The 15984-nt window shown below is 44.6% G+C and overlaps 1 pseudogene; it reads left to right on the top strand.

Annotated features, from left to right (window-relative positions):
- Window positions 1-12941, top strand: part of LOC114566314 (E3 ubiquitin-protein ligase TRIM21-like) — a 19367-nt pseudogene extending 6426 nt beyond the window's left edge.
- The last annotated feature ends 3043 nt before the right edge of the window (window positions 12942-15984 follow it).

Raw genomic sequence — 15984 nt, 5'->3', positions numbered from 1 at the left:
GACAATGTATGTTTATTTTAAAACAACCACAAGTAGATTAAGTGTTCATATACCGAAAAACGGCCATAAAGTGCCACAAAGTAACAGACTATGCAAAATCTGTCTTATCCGACAGTATGTGACAAATTTTAAAATGTTACAGACTATTCGTTCTTTTATAATAGGCATACATAAATCACAATCATAAAGGCTACCATCTGGGCCTGCACGGCGGCAGGAAAAAGACACAGAGATGTAAGACACCATGTCTTACCTTACGATGATTTCGGTACACCAAAGGTAGATTTGCGCTAAGGAGTTCGGCTGATAAACTCTGCCATGAGACCCTGAATATCCAGATCATCCAAAATGTCTTTGTGGATGTGAAGCAGTGCCATGTGAGAAAGTCTACTCTGAGCGATAGATAGTGCTTTGGAGCCAGGTTTTCAGGCGGCAAAGAGCTGAGAAAGAGCTTTCGAGCCAACAGTAGACACTGGTAAACAGAGGCACAAGTGGATCAGCTGTTCCACCTCGGTGAAAAGTCCTCTTGTTTGTGGATGTAGAGTTGATAAAAAGCAAGCAAGTTCTTGGACTGAGTGGAATGCATGTTGTTTGGTGAGGCCACCCAGCATCCTCAGTTGCTGAAGGTTACTCAAGTCAGCATCTGAAACAAGGCCCTTGGCACAATCCAGCAGCACTTTCTCCCTCTTTGCAGCTGTTAACAAGCCAGCTTGATCGAATCTGCGCTCCACTTCCGAATTCATTAAATCCACTGCCTCAAAAAAGTCCCGTCGCCACTTTAATTCACCACTGTCTGCTAAATCCTCCAGCGCAGTGGTGTCCCAAAAACTACTCGGTGTTCTGCTGACCCTAGAATCTTTTGGCCACTTCAGGCTGAGAGCTGATGCAGACGCTTTTACTCTCAACAAAATAGCGTCCACAACTCCTCCTCCCCTCAGTGCACCTATAATAATAATAATAATAATAATAATAATACATGTTATTCTTCACGTTTAAACAAATCTCGTAGTGCTAGCCTATAATATAGAAGTCAGAAATAAAACAGGATAAATAATCAGGACAAAGGGTAAAATCAAGATAATATACAGTGGTGTGCATACGTTTACACACCCATGCTAAAGTTGACTAAAAAGAGGAATAAAAAATATCATCTTTGGGAAATTGATCTTAACGCCTTAATTAAAAAAATGAGGAAAAATCAAATCTTTTAGGACACCAATTTTCTTTGTGAATTAATAATGTATCGTAAATAAATACACGTTCTTCCTGTATTTTAAGGAAGAACATATAATTTACGAGACATTATTCATTCACAAAGCAAATTGGTGTCCTTAAAGGTTGGATTTTTCCTAATTTCTTTAATTAAGGGCAGGCATTAAAAGGATTTTTTATTCCTCTTTTTAGTCAACTTTAGCATGGATGTGTAAACTTAGTTCTGCCCTTCATAGCTTGCTTGAGAAGTCCTGATATTTTCGACCGAGTCTCCCCACGAACACTCTCTTATCGGACACAGAGCTGCGACATTGGACACGGGTTCTCCGTCGGGAAAAGAGACTGATACAAACTCTTGCGTTTTGCTGACTCTCGGATGAGGTTGGAGGTGCTGTGTACAAAGTTGAATACGTCTGCGACGAGAGCCACATCACGAGCCACCTCTTGCAAAGCTAGATCCAACGAGTGGTTGCAACGATGGACAAACAAGGAGCCAGGGCAGACGAGGACCACAATGGAAATAAGTTTGTAACTTTCTTTATGTTATCCTCGACAGTTCTGTGAAATGTGCAATGTCACTGTGATGGCATCTTGTTTTGCATTCATTTCTGTTACTGTCTAATAAATCAAATCAAATCAAACTTCTGCAAGACGCGCCCCGTCGCCGTGAAACGTCCAGACATATTACTTGCCCGTCAAAACAGTAGCCTTGAAGCTTTTCAATCGGCAGGTGCAAGCGCAAAAATATGTCAGCGATGCACCTGAAGAGAGTGTCTGCTTTCGAATCTGGTGCGCTGTAAAATCCCCAAAACACACTCTGTTGACACAAATCAGGATCCACATAATGCACATGGCAGGAAAACTGCTCGGATGAGCTAATGTCTGTAGTGCCATCAGCCGTCAGTCCAAAGTAATGAGAAACCATTGCCCCAGAAACCAACCTTCGCTGCACAGCATGTGCAAGCAGTTCAATTCAATTCAATTCAATTCAATTTCAATTCAATTTTATTTATAGTATCAAATCATAACAAAAGTTATCTCGAGACACTTTACAGATAGAGTAGGTCTAGACCACACTCTATAAATTCCAAAAGCCCAACAATTACAGTAATTCCCTCAAGAGCAAGCATTAGCAGTGGCTATTGCGACAGTGGCAAGAAAAAACTCCCTTTTAGGAAGAAACCTCAGCAGACCCAGACTCTTGGTAGGCGGTGTCTGACGGGCCGGTTAGGGGCGTGATGAACAGTGGTGATAACAGTCACATTAGAAGTCACATTGACTTTGAAGGTTATCGTGGAAGTTCATGTCATAGCAGGGCACATCGTGTCATACTGAGTAGTGCAGTCTCCTATACCGGATCCTGACTACTCTGTGCGTATGAACATCACAGCAGGGCGTTGCGGGATGTAACGTGGCGCTGCAGAGCACGGGGAGGCTGCGGGTGCAGCAGGACGCAGCAGGATGCAGCCGGAAATGCAGAGAATCGCAGAGCATAGCTCTGCGAAGAAGAAATATAAGGACTCCGGGGAGTAAACTCCCCAGAGCTAGATTAGTAACAAGCATTTCTGGGACAGGATGCATACAAAAGTAACAAGTAGAGATGAGAGAGCAGCTCAGTGTGTCTTAGAGAGGAACAGCCTCCCGGCAGTCTAGAATTGTAATAGCATAACTTAAGAGAGGCAGGTTAAAGAGAGGTGCCTGGTCGGGCTAGAACTCCCCCAACCGGGTCGGGCTGTACTGGACCGCCTCCCTCTACTCTCGCTCGATTATTAATTATACAGTATAGAAAAAAAACTGATGACTACGAGGAGAAGCAGTGGGCGGGTTAGGTGGACGCTTCAACTCCTCGTCCCTAACTATAAGCTTTATCAAAGAGGAGGGTTTTCAGTTTACTCTTAAATGTGGTAACGGTGTCTGCCTCTCGAACCCCGACTGGGAGCTGGTTCCATAATACTGGAGCCTGATAGCTGAAGGCTCTGGCCCCCAGTCTACTTCCAGAGACTCTAGGAACCATAAGTAGCCCCAAGATTCTGGGGAGCGCAGTGCTCTAGTGGGACAATAAGGTACTATGAGCTCTTCTAAGTATGATGGTGCTTGACCATTTAGAGCTTTGTAAGTCAGGAGGAGGATTTTAAATTCAATCCTATATTTCACTGGAAGCCAATGCAGAGAAGCTAATACAGGAGAAATATGATCTCTTCTCTTAGTTCTCGTCAGAACACGTGCTGCAGCATTCTGGATCAGTTGGAGAGTCTTAATGGACTTATTTGGGCAACCTGATAATAAGGAATTGCAGTAATCTAGTCTAGAAGTAACGAATGCATGGACTAGTTTTTCAGCATCGTTTTGAGACAGGATATTCCTAATTTTGGCAATGTTACGAAGATGGAAAAAGGCTATTCTTGAGGTTTGTTTTAAGTGGGCGTTGAAGGATATATCCTGATCAAAAATAACTCCTAGATTTCTGACAGTAGTGCTGGAGGCCAGGGTAATACCATCCAGAGTAACTATATCTTTCGAAAAAAACGGTTCGGCGGTGCGTTGGTCCTATCACAATAACTTCAGTTTTGTCTGAGTTTAACATCAGGAAATTGTGGGTCATCCAGGATTTTATATCCTCAATACACGTTTGAAGTCTTGCTAACTGACCACTTTCATCTGGCTTAATTGACAGATATAATTGGGTATCGCCTGCATAACAGTGATAGTTAATCGAGTGTTTCCTAATAATATTACCTAGAGGAAGCATATATAAGGAAAATAGAATTGGTCCAAGCACTGAGCCTTGAGGAACGCCATGGCTAACTTTAGCGTGCTTGGAGGGTTTATCATTAACATTAACAAACTGGGATCGTTCAGAGAAATAGGACTTAAACCAGCTTAGTGCGATTCCTTTAATGCCAACTAAGTGTTCCAGTCTCTGTAACAGGATAGTATGGTCAATAGTGTCAAATGCAGCACTAAGATCTAGTAGAACAAGAATGGAGACAAATCCTTTGTCTGCAGCAGTTAGAAGGTCGTTAGTAATTTTCACCAGTGCCGTCTCTGTGCTATGATTCTTTCTAAATCCTGATTGAAAATCATCAAATAGACTGTTGCTATGTAGAAAATCACATAACTGATTAGCAACCACCTTCTCAAGGATCTTGGATAGAAAGGGAAGGTTAGATATAGGTCTATAGTTTGCTAAGACCTCAGGATCTAGGGTGGGTTTTTTCAGAAGAGGTTTTATCACAGCAATTTTAAATGACTGCGGTACATAACCTGTTAGTAAGGACATGTTGATCATATCTAATAATGAAGTGTTTACCACGGGTAACGCTTCTTTGAGTAGCCTCGTTGGGATGGGGTCTAAGAGACAGGTAGACGGCTTAGCTGAGGATATCTTTAACATTAATTGTTGAAGGTCTATAGGATAAAAGCAGTCCAAGTATATGTCGGGAGTCGTCGTTCTTTCTAGCGGTCCTGCATTTAAAGATGAACTGTTAGAAGTTAAGGGCAAAAGGTGATGAATTTTATCTCTAATTGTTATAATTTTATCATTAAAGAAGCTCATGAAGTCATCACTACTCAGAGCTAGAGGAATAGATGGCTCAGTAGAGCTGTGGCTATCTGTCAGCCTGGCTACAGTGCTGAAAAAGAAACCTTGGGTTGTTCTTGTTTTCTTCTATTAATGATGAGTAATAGTCTGATCTGGCCTTTCTTAGGGCCTTCCTATAGGTTTTCAGACTGTCTTGCCATTCCAAACGGGATTCCTCCACTTTGGTGGAGCGCCACTTACTTTCGATGTTTCGTGAGATTTGTTTTAATTTGCGAGTTTGGGAGTTATACCAAGGAGCTAATTTCCTTTGCTTTATCGTCTTCTTTTTGAGAGGAGCGACAGAGTCTAAGGTCGTCCGTAGGCAAGTCGTAGCACCGTCTACAAATGTATCAATTTGAGAGGGACTGAGGTTAACATAGAGGTCCTCCGTTATGTTAAGGCAAGACATAGACTGGAATGCTGTAGGAATATTTTCCTTAAATTTAGCTATAGCACTGTCAGATAGGCATCTAGTGTAGAAGCTGCTATCTGGTTTAGTATGGTCAGGTAGCAAGAATTCAAAAGTAATTAAAAAATGATCTGATAATACCAGATTCTGCGGAAATATTATTAAATCCTCAATTTCAATACCATATGCCAGCACAAGGTCGAGGGTGTGGTTAAAACCGTGCGTCGCCTTGTGCACACTCTGACTGAAACCGATTGAATCCAGTAATGAGTTGAAAGCAGTAGTAAGGCTATTGCTGTCAACGTCCACATGGATATTAAAATCACCAACAATAAGTACTTTGTCTGATTTAAGGACTACACATGATAAAAACTCTGAGAATTCAGATAAAAATTCAGAATACGGACCTGGAGCTCGGTAGACAACAACAAATATAATTGGCTGTACTGATTTCCGTGTTGGATGTTGAAGATTAAGAACAAGGCTTTCAAAAGAGTTATAATTTAGTTTGGGTTTAGGGTTAATTAACAGGCTTGAATCAAATATGGCTGCAACTCCCCCTCCTCGGCCTGAGCCTCTAGGAATTTGAGTATTAATATGACTGGGAGGGGTGGCTTCATTTAGACTAACATATTCTTCATGGCCCAGCCAGGTTTCAGTAAGACAGAATAGATCAATTTGATTATCAGATATCAATTCATTTACGAGTACTGCTTTAGAAGACAAAGATCTGATATTTAGTAATCCACATCTAATTTTCCTATCCTTTTCTATCATTGCTGTGGTAGTTTTAATTCCAATTAGGTTGTTAAGTGTTGCCTCTCTATTCACCACTTTGTGTGGTCTGTTGTTGATAATTACTGGAATAGTACTAGTACCACATGTTACTGGAGTAATACTAGTACTACATGTTATCCTACAGAAAACATTTTCAGATCCATCCACTTGTATAGTGCTATCAGGATCAATACCTGGGGACATGAATCTGTGATATTTTCAACATAATGTCAATACTTGCCTTCTGTTAGTGTGGTCGTTATGTTGTCAGATAGCAGCCTGGCTCCGTGTCGGTTTGGGTGGAGACCATCACGCTTCAGCAGGTTGGGCATCTCCCAGAACAAATTGAAGTTGTCGACATAGGGAAGGCCCAGGGAAGTGCAGAGTGGTTCCAGCCAGGTGTGGAGCCAGAACAGTCTGGACCATCTCTCCGCACCCTTCCTGTAGGTAGGTAGAGGCCCAGAGATGACAATCCGCTTACCTGTGCCCATCAGGGTGGTGATGAGAGTGGTGAAGTCTTCCTGGAGTGCTATCGACCGTCTCTCTCTGATGTTGTTTGTGCCCACATGCACGATGATGTTGTCGACCTTGGAGTGGCGGGCGAGGATGCCGGGAAGTTTGTGCTGGATGTCACGGACCTTGGCACCGGGGAAGCAGTAGACCTTGGAGGGACCGCTGGGTAAAGGGGGAATGTGGAGATCCCTTACCATGGAGCTTCCGATGACCAGCGTGGAGATTGATGAGTCCGAGGGGGGAGAGTCCGCCCTCAATGGGCGCGTCGACTGTGTGGATGGACCAGGATGAGCTGCGTGGGGGCGTGGCAGAGAAGGGAACTCCTCGTCGCTCATCAGAAGGCTGTAGCGGTTTTCTAGTCGTAGGGGTTGGGCTGGGGCTGAGCGTTGTCCTGACCGCCTGCTCTGGTGCTTGCTTACACGCCATGGCTCAGGCTGGTGTGGAGTGGAGCTGGTCAGCAGAGCTGGCTGGGTCCTCGGCAGAAGCCGAGGAGAGACAGCAGGGACAGAGGTTGTATTAGTGTGTGGTGGGGTGAGAGTATTGCAGGGCACAGTGGAATCAAAACATCCATCAGTGTGTGTGTGGGGGAACTTCCAATGATAATGGAGTCGAGGAACTCTTCACTTGCCTTGATCTGGAGGAGAGTCGATATTCTGGCTTCAAGTTCCACTATCTTCTGGCTGAAAAGGTGGCACGAGTCGCAGCCAGGTGAACAGCTGAGGGGGCATCGTGTAGCTTGCTAGTTTAGCTAGTAGCAACGTTGATGGAGGCCTTCTCCTAAAACCTAAAAACCTTCACAAGTCGAAATACAATGCAAGTGCTCCTGCTTGTGTTTAGCAAGCAGTGGATAGCCCGTTACTGCTACCAAAATATACAATAGATTTCCCAGGAGGCAAAATCCTGAGTGGTTCGTTTAACTCCCGCTAGCAGGTAGGCTAACTAGCCGTTAGCACAACAAATACCTGAGACGTTAGCAAACGGAGCGGAGGAAAGTTTTGCAAACAACGGAGAAACTGCGGCCAGACAGGTCCGGTTAAAATACAGCGAAACGGTGTAATTAGTGACTGTATTTCGTTGTGGAGGACTTTAAATCGCGAGACGTTAAGCGTCTGCCGTTGTCGCCTGCAACAAGAAACAGGAAGTCAGGGCGGAAACTGGAGTGTCGTTCACAATACTCACCTGTCCTTGAAAGATGAGAGTGGAGGGATGTTTAACAGCGTAACTATAACCGGCGTAACTAAGAGAGACAGGTCATAAGGAGAGGTAGCCTGTTCGGGCTTAGAACTCTCCCCCCCGGATCGGGCTTGGCTGGCCTGTCTCCCTCTACTTTGTTATGTATTATTAATCTAACAATTATGAAGAGAGGCAGGTGGGCCAGTTAGGTGAACACTGCAACTCCTCAGTTCTATCATCTCGTTTTGGATCGTATCCGACAGCCAGTTATCCCTGCGGAGCATCCACTGTGAGCTGCGGCAAGCGACTGGGTGCGGTCAATCATCATCGCCAGAAATGTCCTTCACGGTGATCGTGGCCTCGGAGAGGTAAGCCCTGTCGGACCAAACAGCGTACTGACTTGAAGGCCTCTTGGAGAACCTCTGCCAGTATTCTGCTCCTTCGCAACCGCTGCGTCTAGAGCAGGGCACTGATCGATGTACTATACAGAGCAGCGATTTTGTTCACAGCTTCTAGGTGGAAGACTGACTTCTCGTGATCTCTGAATTTTTTGTGGCTTTACGCCAATTGAAAAGCCCCCTCTGATGAATACGGCGTCAGCTCTGTAACAGTAACGCATCAACTTTTTGGCTACTACAGACCAGCAAGTAAAGCACTGGGCTTTGTCAGCGTCATTGACATAATGGAGCCATTTCCATCTTTCAGACCAAGCTGATTTAAAAGGATCTTGAAAAACGTTCAGTCCCAAAAACGCTTGGTGGGAAGTCGAAATTCCTTGGCTGAAATGGCTCAGATGGTAAAGGTGATGTCCCTGCTGCAGCAGTCTCACTCTTGTCGGGGCAGAGAGAAAATTTCGAATTTGAAGTGCTAGCGTTAGCAGCCTGGTCGTGTTGGCTAGCACCGGGGGCGACAGAAGCTAGCTTGTCCTGCTTTCGGCGTCGGGGTTGTACCTTTTTCTGGTATGCTGGATGACAAGTCAGGTAGAGAAATCTCGCTAGTCCTCGGTGTTTGGGGTTGGATTGAAAAAAAATCAAAATTCTCTTTTGAGACATTGCTAACTAGCTAGTAGCGCTGATATAGTAGTAGTTGTGAAACTTTTGTGTGGGCTTTGAGTGTGCGTGCTGCGTAGGCTGAATCGTAATCGCGTGATTCGCGTCAAGGCACATCTGATTGGCTAATACTACACACTGAAAATAAATTAAATACTTTTTAATTAAATAATTACTAAAATTATCCCTCTCTTCATCCCACACCCAAAACATGACATACAAAATGCCGTGGAACAGAAACAACAACCAGAGATATTTATAAGCTATCATTTTATTGTCATCACAGTTTGCCAACAGGGGGTGCTGCAGCACCTGCAGCACCCCTAGTTCCTGCGCATGAATAAGAGTGACCATGAGAGGGAGGAAACAGCAGAGGTGCAGTAAGAGGAGGAGCAACACTGGAAAGAGGAGAGCTTCAACGTCACACTCCAGAAATGAAAGTGAAGTTTGTCAGAGTGTCAGCCACGCTGCAGTAGAGACAAGTCTCTGTTTCTCTCTGAAAGAAAACTCAAACTGACTTCATCAGGTCTTTCTCAACAACACAGCAGAGTCTCTGACAAACACTGGTGAGTACAGCTAATCACATTTACACTTTCTACAACCAGGATTAACACTAAATTTCAGATCTACTCAGAAAGGAAGTTCCTCTCTTTTCATTTCTTGTGAAATTGGTAACAGTATAACTATGTCTGTTTGTCTGCAGGCCCACTATACAGTAGTCCACTGTTACAGCTTTAAACAGTCTCTCTGTGTCAGTTCTCAGGACTGGAGTGTAGATTACTTCCTACTTTACTGCTATTGTTACTGTTTACGGATCGCTTCATGAATACACCTTCCTCTTCTCTGGCTGTTTCACAATAAAAGCTTTCAAACAGAGAACTAGTGGGAGGCTTTTAATGTGAAGCAGCTGGAGGAAATGTAATGTGTTCAAGTAGCTGTGCTGTTCTTTGATAAAACTTGGACACAGGAGCATTATTAGGCTCGTTCTAGATGAACTGCGCCTCGGCTGTAAAGTAGACGAGAGCAGGCGGCAGCAGCCGGGGGCGGGGACAAAGATCAGCTCTCTAGTCGGACAGTTTCAGCCTTTTCCAGCCTATATATACTAGGGGTAGGAATCACCAGAGGCCTCACGATACGATATCATCCCGATACTTATGTCACGATACGATATTATTGCGATTTTAAACATATTGCAATATTCTGCGATATATTGCAATGTATTACCTTTTTTCCAACTTCAGATTTTCCCCAATTTCAAATGATATCCCGAACACCAACATCTGTTTTATCTAAAAAGATAAATTTCTCTGTTTGGTCATGTCACTTAAATTTTGTTGCTGCAAAATGTGATTGTCAAGCAGACAGACTGACCAACACATATGTCATGAAAGATCGATACTTGGCATCTGTGTATCGATACAGTATTGCCACGAAAAATATCGCGATACTATGCTGTATCGATTTTTTCCCCCACCCCTAATATATACACTGTCTATGATTCCAGCAGCCTTCAGACTGAACAGGAAGTGACAGAAACACTGTGGTCCGATTGTGATTTAAAATAATGTTATCACACCCATATATCAGATTGTACACAGTCTCCAGTTGTTTTTATTATGACAGAGTAGCTGTCAAAATGCTCTCCATGTGATCTGTTGCTGATTTTAATTACCAACAGACTGTAGATTATCTGTAATCTGATCAGATTTAGTCTCTCTGACTTTTAAACATCACTATCAGCCACACAACATGTCATAGCAACCTATGTTTATAAAAATAAATAAGTAAAAATCAAGAATCGAATTGTGACCTGAGTATCGATGTTGCCTGGAACACAGCATATGTTTGAATTTACACATACGTCTTGCAACTACCACGCACCACCAACCACAACAACAACCCAGTGCAGATAGTTAGGCATTGTATTATCTCAAATGTCTTAAAATATGTAGTGTGTTTAGCCACTGTAAACCGGGCTGAGCCTCAAATTTGTACAATGTCTGGCTCCGCCCCTGTGTGGATATATTCAGTGCTGTTTTGTCAGAGTAGCGAGCTTTACTGTGTTCCTTGTTGCTCACATTTTGGTGCAAGTCAAAACACCTTTTTTTAAATAATTAAAACTCTATTTTAATATGTTTTTCTTTTTTATTCACATTATATGTAGATATGGCTGCTGCAAACTATCTCCCATCTGAAGATCAGTTTCTGTGCTCCATCTGTCTGGATGTGTTCACTGATCCTGTCACCACACCATGTGGACACAACTTCTGCAAAAACTGCATCACTGAACACTGGAATACTAGTAACAGGTGCCTTTGTCCCATCTGTAAGGAGGGTTTTACCACGAGACCTGGTTTAAGAGTCAACACTTTCATCTCTGAGATGGTCGATCAGTTCAGACAGTCAGCTCAACAGAAAGCCAGCAGCAGCAGCTCAGAGCTACAAGTGTCCAAACCAGGAGAAGTTCCCTGTGACGTCTGCACTGGAACCAAACTGAAGGCCCTGAAGTCCTGCCTGGTGTGTCTGGTCTCCTACTGTGAGACTCACCTGGAGCCTCATCTGACCATGTCAGGTCTGAAAAGACATCAGCTGATCGACCCTGTGGAGAACCTGGAAGGCAGGATGTGTACGAAGCACGATAAACCTCTGGAGCTGTTCTGTAAGACCGACCAGACATATGTCTGCATGCTCTGCACTGTTTTAGACCACAAGATGCATGATGTTGTTCCTCTGAAAGAAGAATATGAAGGAAAGAAGGTAGAGCTGGGGAAGACAGAGGCTGAAATTCAGCAGATGATCCAGAAGAGACGACTGAAGATTCAGGAGATCAAACACTCAGTCGACCTCAGTGAGGAAGATGCAGACAGAGAAATAGCAGAAGGTGTTCAGGTCTTCACTTCTCTGAAGGAGTCTGTTGAGAGAGGCCTGAATGAGCTCATCAACACGATCAAAGGGAAGCAGAAAACAACAGAAAAACAGGCCAAGCTTTCATCAAAGAGCTGGAACAGGAAATCTCTGAGCTGATGAAGAGAAGCACTGAGGTGGAGCAGCTCTCACGCTCTGAAGACCACCTCCATCTTCTCCAGAGGTTCCAGTCCCTAAACATCCAACAACCTCCACCCACCAAGGACTGGACAGAGGTCAGCATCCGTCCATCATCATATGAGGGGACTGTGGTGAAAGCTGTGGTTCAGCTGGAGGAGACACTCAGTAAAGAGATGAAGAAGCTGCTTGAGTCTGAGCTGAAGAGGGTCCAGCAGTATGCAGTGCATGTGACTCTTGATCCTGATACAGCACATCCTAAACTCATCCTGTCTGATGATGGGAAACAAGTGAATCATGGTGATGTGAGGAAGAATCTCCCAGACAACCCAGAGAGATTTTCTAAGTGTGTTAATGTTTTAGGAAAACAGAGTTTCTCTTCAGGCAGATTTTACTTTGAGGTTCAAGTTAAAGAAAAGACTAAATGGGTTTTAGGAGTGGTCAGAGAGTCGATCGACAGGAAGGGAAACATCACACTGAGTCCTCAGAATGGTTACTGGACTATAGTGTTGAGAAATGGAAATGAGTACAAAGCTGCTGCTGACCTTCCAGTCCTTCTCTCTCTGAAGTCTCCTCCTCTGAAGGTGGGGGTGTTTGTGGATTATGAGGAGGGTCTGGTCTCCTTTTATGACGTAGATGCTGCAGCTCTTATCTACTCCTTTACTGGCTGCTCCTTCACTGAGAAACTCTTCCCATTCTTCAGTCCCTATAATAATTCTGGTGGTAAAAACTCTGCCCCTCTGATCATCTCTCCTGTCAGAGTAAACTAATCACTTAACTTTGACTTATTTATTTTCATACAGGGAAACAAATGTTAATAATTAGTTTAGATCTGATTTTCTATCTTTTTAATGTGGTGATTGATTTACACTTCATTGTTAAGATATTTTAAATTATATGTATTCCATTACATAGTCAACAAATTAATTTAATGCATTCATCTCTTCAACACTGCATCAGAATATCTATTTTTACAAAACCTCTGTTAAATCCGCAGACATTTATTTTAACTTCTATTTTAAGTTATTACATGTCTATAGTGTCTACAGAACACAATATATATCGTTATTATACCGTGTATAAAAGGTTAGAGAATGTTTCTATTTTGTCTGTAAAGTGTTTTGGTTCATTATTAGTCACTTTGGTTATTTTCTTTTATTTGTTTTGTGGGTAAGATGGTTTATAAGTCAACGAAATCTGTAAATATGTGATTGTCAAAAAGGCCTGAGTAAACAGTGACTTGAACACCAAACACTGGACAGAAAAGCTGGTTTACACAGAAGTTGTATTTCATTACAAGTACATTGTGTTTCCTGTGGCTGCTTCACAATAAAAGCCCCCTGTCTGTATCACCAGTTGGATGCTTTTAATGTGAAGGAGTGGCAGGAGGAAATGTTTGTTGTCAGCTCAAATGTGTTTCCTTTTTATTTTCATGACTATTTACATTGTAGATTCTCACTGAAGGCATCAACACTATGAATGAACACATATGGAATTATCTACTTAACAAAAAAGTGTGAAATAACTGAAAACATGTCTTATATTTTAGATTCTTCAAAGTAGCCACCCTTTGCTTTTTTATTAATAAGGGAAATAATTCCACTAATTAACCCTGACAAAGCACACCTGTGAAGTGAAAACCATTTCAGGTGACTACCTCATGAAGCTCATTGAGAGAACACCAAGGGTTTGCAGAGTTATCAAAAAAACTATTTAAAAACTATTAAAAAATTATCAGTCTGTCAGAGACACAAACACACACACACACACACACACACACACATGCACAGTGCGAGTGAAAAAAGTGTTTATAATTTTAGGTGAACTGGCCCTTTAAGTGAACACAATGATTTCAGACCACAGAGTACTTTTGATGCATCTCGGTATACGTTTGTTTCCGCAGCAACAGCATAGTGTTGACGAACTGCCGGCCCTCTCGACTCTAATGTAACCGTGCAACCTGCCGGCCCTCTCGACTCTAATGTAACCGTGCAACCGGCCGGCCCTCTCGACTCTAATGTAACAGTGCAACCTGCCGGCCCTCTAGACTCTAATGTAACCGTGCAACCTGCCGGCCCTCTCGACTCTAATGTAACCGTGCAACCTGCCGGCCTCTCGACTCTAATGTAACCGTGCAACTTGCCGGCCTCTCGACTCTAATGTAACCGTGCAACCTGCCGGCCTCTCGACTCTAATGTAACCGTGCAACCTGCCGGCCCTCTCGACTCTAATGTAACCGTGCAACCAGCCGGCCTTCTCGACTCTAATGTAACCGTGCAACCAGCCGGCCCTCTCGACTCTAATGTAACAGTGCAACCTGCCGGCCCTCTCGACTCTAATGTAACCGTGCAATCTGCCGGCCGCTCAACTCTAATGTAACCGTGCAACCTGCCGCCCTCTCGACTCTAATGTAACCGTGCAACCTGCCGGCCCTCTCGACTCTAATGTAACCGTGCAACCTGCCGGCCCTCTCGACTCTAATGTAACCGTGCAACCTGAAGACCCTCTCGAGTCTAATGTAACCGTGCAACCTGAAGGCCCTCTCGAGTCAAATGTAACCGTGCAACCTGAAGACCCTCTCGAGGCTAATGTAACCGTGAAACCTGAAGGTCCTCTCGAGTCTAATGTAACCGTGCAACCTGCCGTCCTCTCGACTCTAATGTAACCGTGCAACCTGCCGGCCCTCTCGACTCTAATGTGACCGTGCAACCTGCCGGCCTCTCGACTCTAATGTAACCGTGCAACCTGAAGGCCCCCTCGAGTCTAATGTAACCGTGCAACCTGCCGGCCTCTCGACTCTAATGTAACCGTGCAACCTGAAGACCCTCTCGAGTCTAATGTAACCGTGCAACCTGAAGGCCCTCTCGACTCTAATGTAACCGTGCAACCTGCCGGCCCTCTCGACTCTAATGTAACCGTGCAACCTGAAGGCCCTCTCGACTCTAATGTAACCGTGCAACCTGAAGGCCCTCTCGACTCTAATGTAACCGTGCAACCTGCCGGCCCTCTCGACTCTAATGTCACCAAGCAACCGGCCAGCCCTCTCGACTCTAATGTAACCGTGCAACCGGCCGGCCTCTCGACTCTAATGTAACCCTGCAACCTGCCGCCCTCTCGACTCTAATGTAACCGTGCAACCTGCCGGCCCTCTCGAGTCTAATGTAACCGTGCAACCTGCCGGCCCGCTCAACTCTAATGTAACCGTGCAACCGGCCGGCCCTCTCGACTCTAATGTAACCGTGCAACCTGCCGGCCCTCTCGAGTCTAATGTAACCGTGCAACCTGAAGGCCCTCTTGAGTCTAATGTAACCGTGCAACCTGAAGACCCTCTCGAGTCTAATGTAACCGTGCAACCTGAAGGCCCTCTCGAGTCTAATGTAACCGTGCAACCTGAAGACCCTCTCGAGTCTAATGTAACCGTGCAACCTGAAGACCCTCTCGAGTCTAATGTAACCGTGCAACCTGAAGGCCCTCTCGACTCTAATGTAACCGTGCCACCTGACGGCCCTCTCGACTCTAATGTAACCGTGCAACCTGCCGGCCCTCTCGACTCTAATGTAACCTTGCAACCTGCCGGCCCTCTCGACTCTAATGTAACCGTGCAACCTGCCGGCCCTCTCGACTCTAATGTAACCGTGCAACCGGCCGGCCCGCTCAACTCTAATGTAACCGTGCAACAGGCCGGCCCTCTCGACTCTAATGTAACCGTGCAACCTGCCGGCCGTCTGGACTCTAATGTAACCGTGCAACCGGCCGGCCCGCTCAACTCTAATGTAACCGTGCAACCTGCCGGCCCTCTCGATTCTAATGTAACCGTGCAACTTGCCGGCCCTCTCTACTCTAATGTAACCGTGCAACCTGCCGGCCCTCTCGACTCTAATGTAATCAAGCGGCATGTAACTGGCAATCAAGCGGCAAGTTTGAGTTATTAACCGATCGCAGAAGCCTTTATGTCTCGTGCATTTTAGAATTGTGTTCATGGAAATTCATATGCTATACTACCAAGGGGAAAGTATTAGGCCTATATCACATACAAATACACGTAATGTTATCTTGATAGATATGTAAAGTTAAACGCGATCACCCCCCCCACCGCCAACGGCACGCGAACCGGTGACCGAATCTATTAACTCGGTAGGCCAACCAACAACCGTCCGGTTGAACCGACTCTCGTAAAAGAATCCATCACTACAACAGCAGCTGTTGCCTCTCAGCTATCAACACAGAGG

The sequence above is a fragment of the Perca flavescens genome, chromosome 2 (assembly GCF_004354835.1).
Source record: "Perca flavescens isolate YP-PL-M2 chromosome 2, PFLA_1.0, whole genome shotgun sequence".
NCBI classification, from domain to species: Eukaryota; Metazoa; Chordata; class Actinopteri; order Perciformes; family Percidae; genus Perca; species Perca flavescens.
The sequence above is the reverse complement of the archived record's forward strand: the minus strand, read 5'-3'. Positions and strand labels throughout refer to the sequence as shown.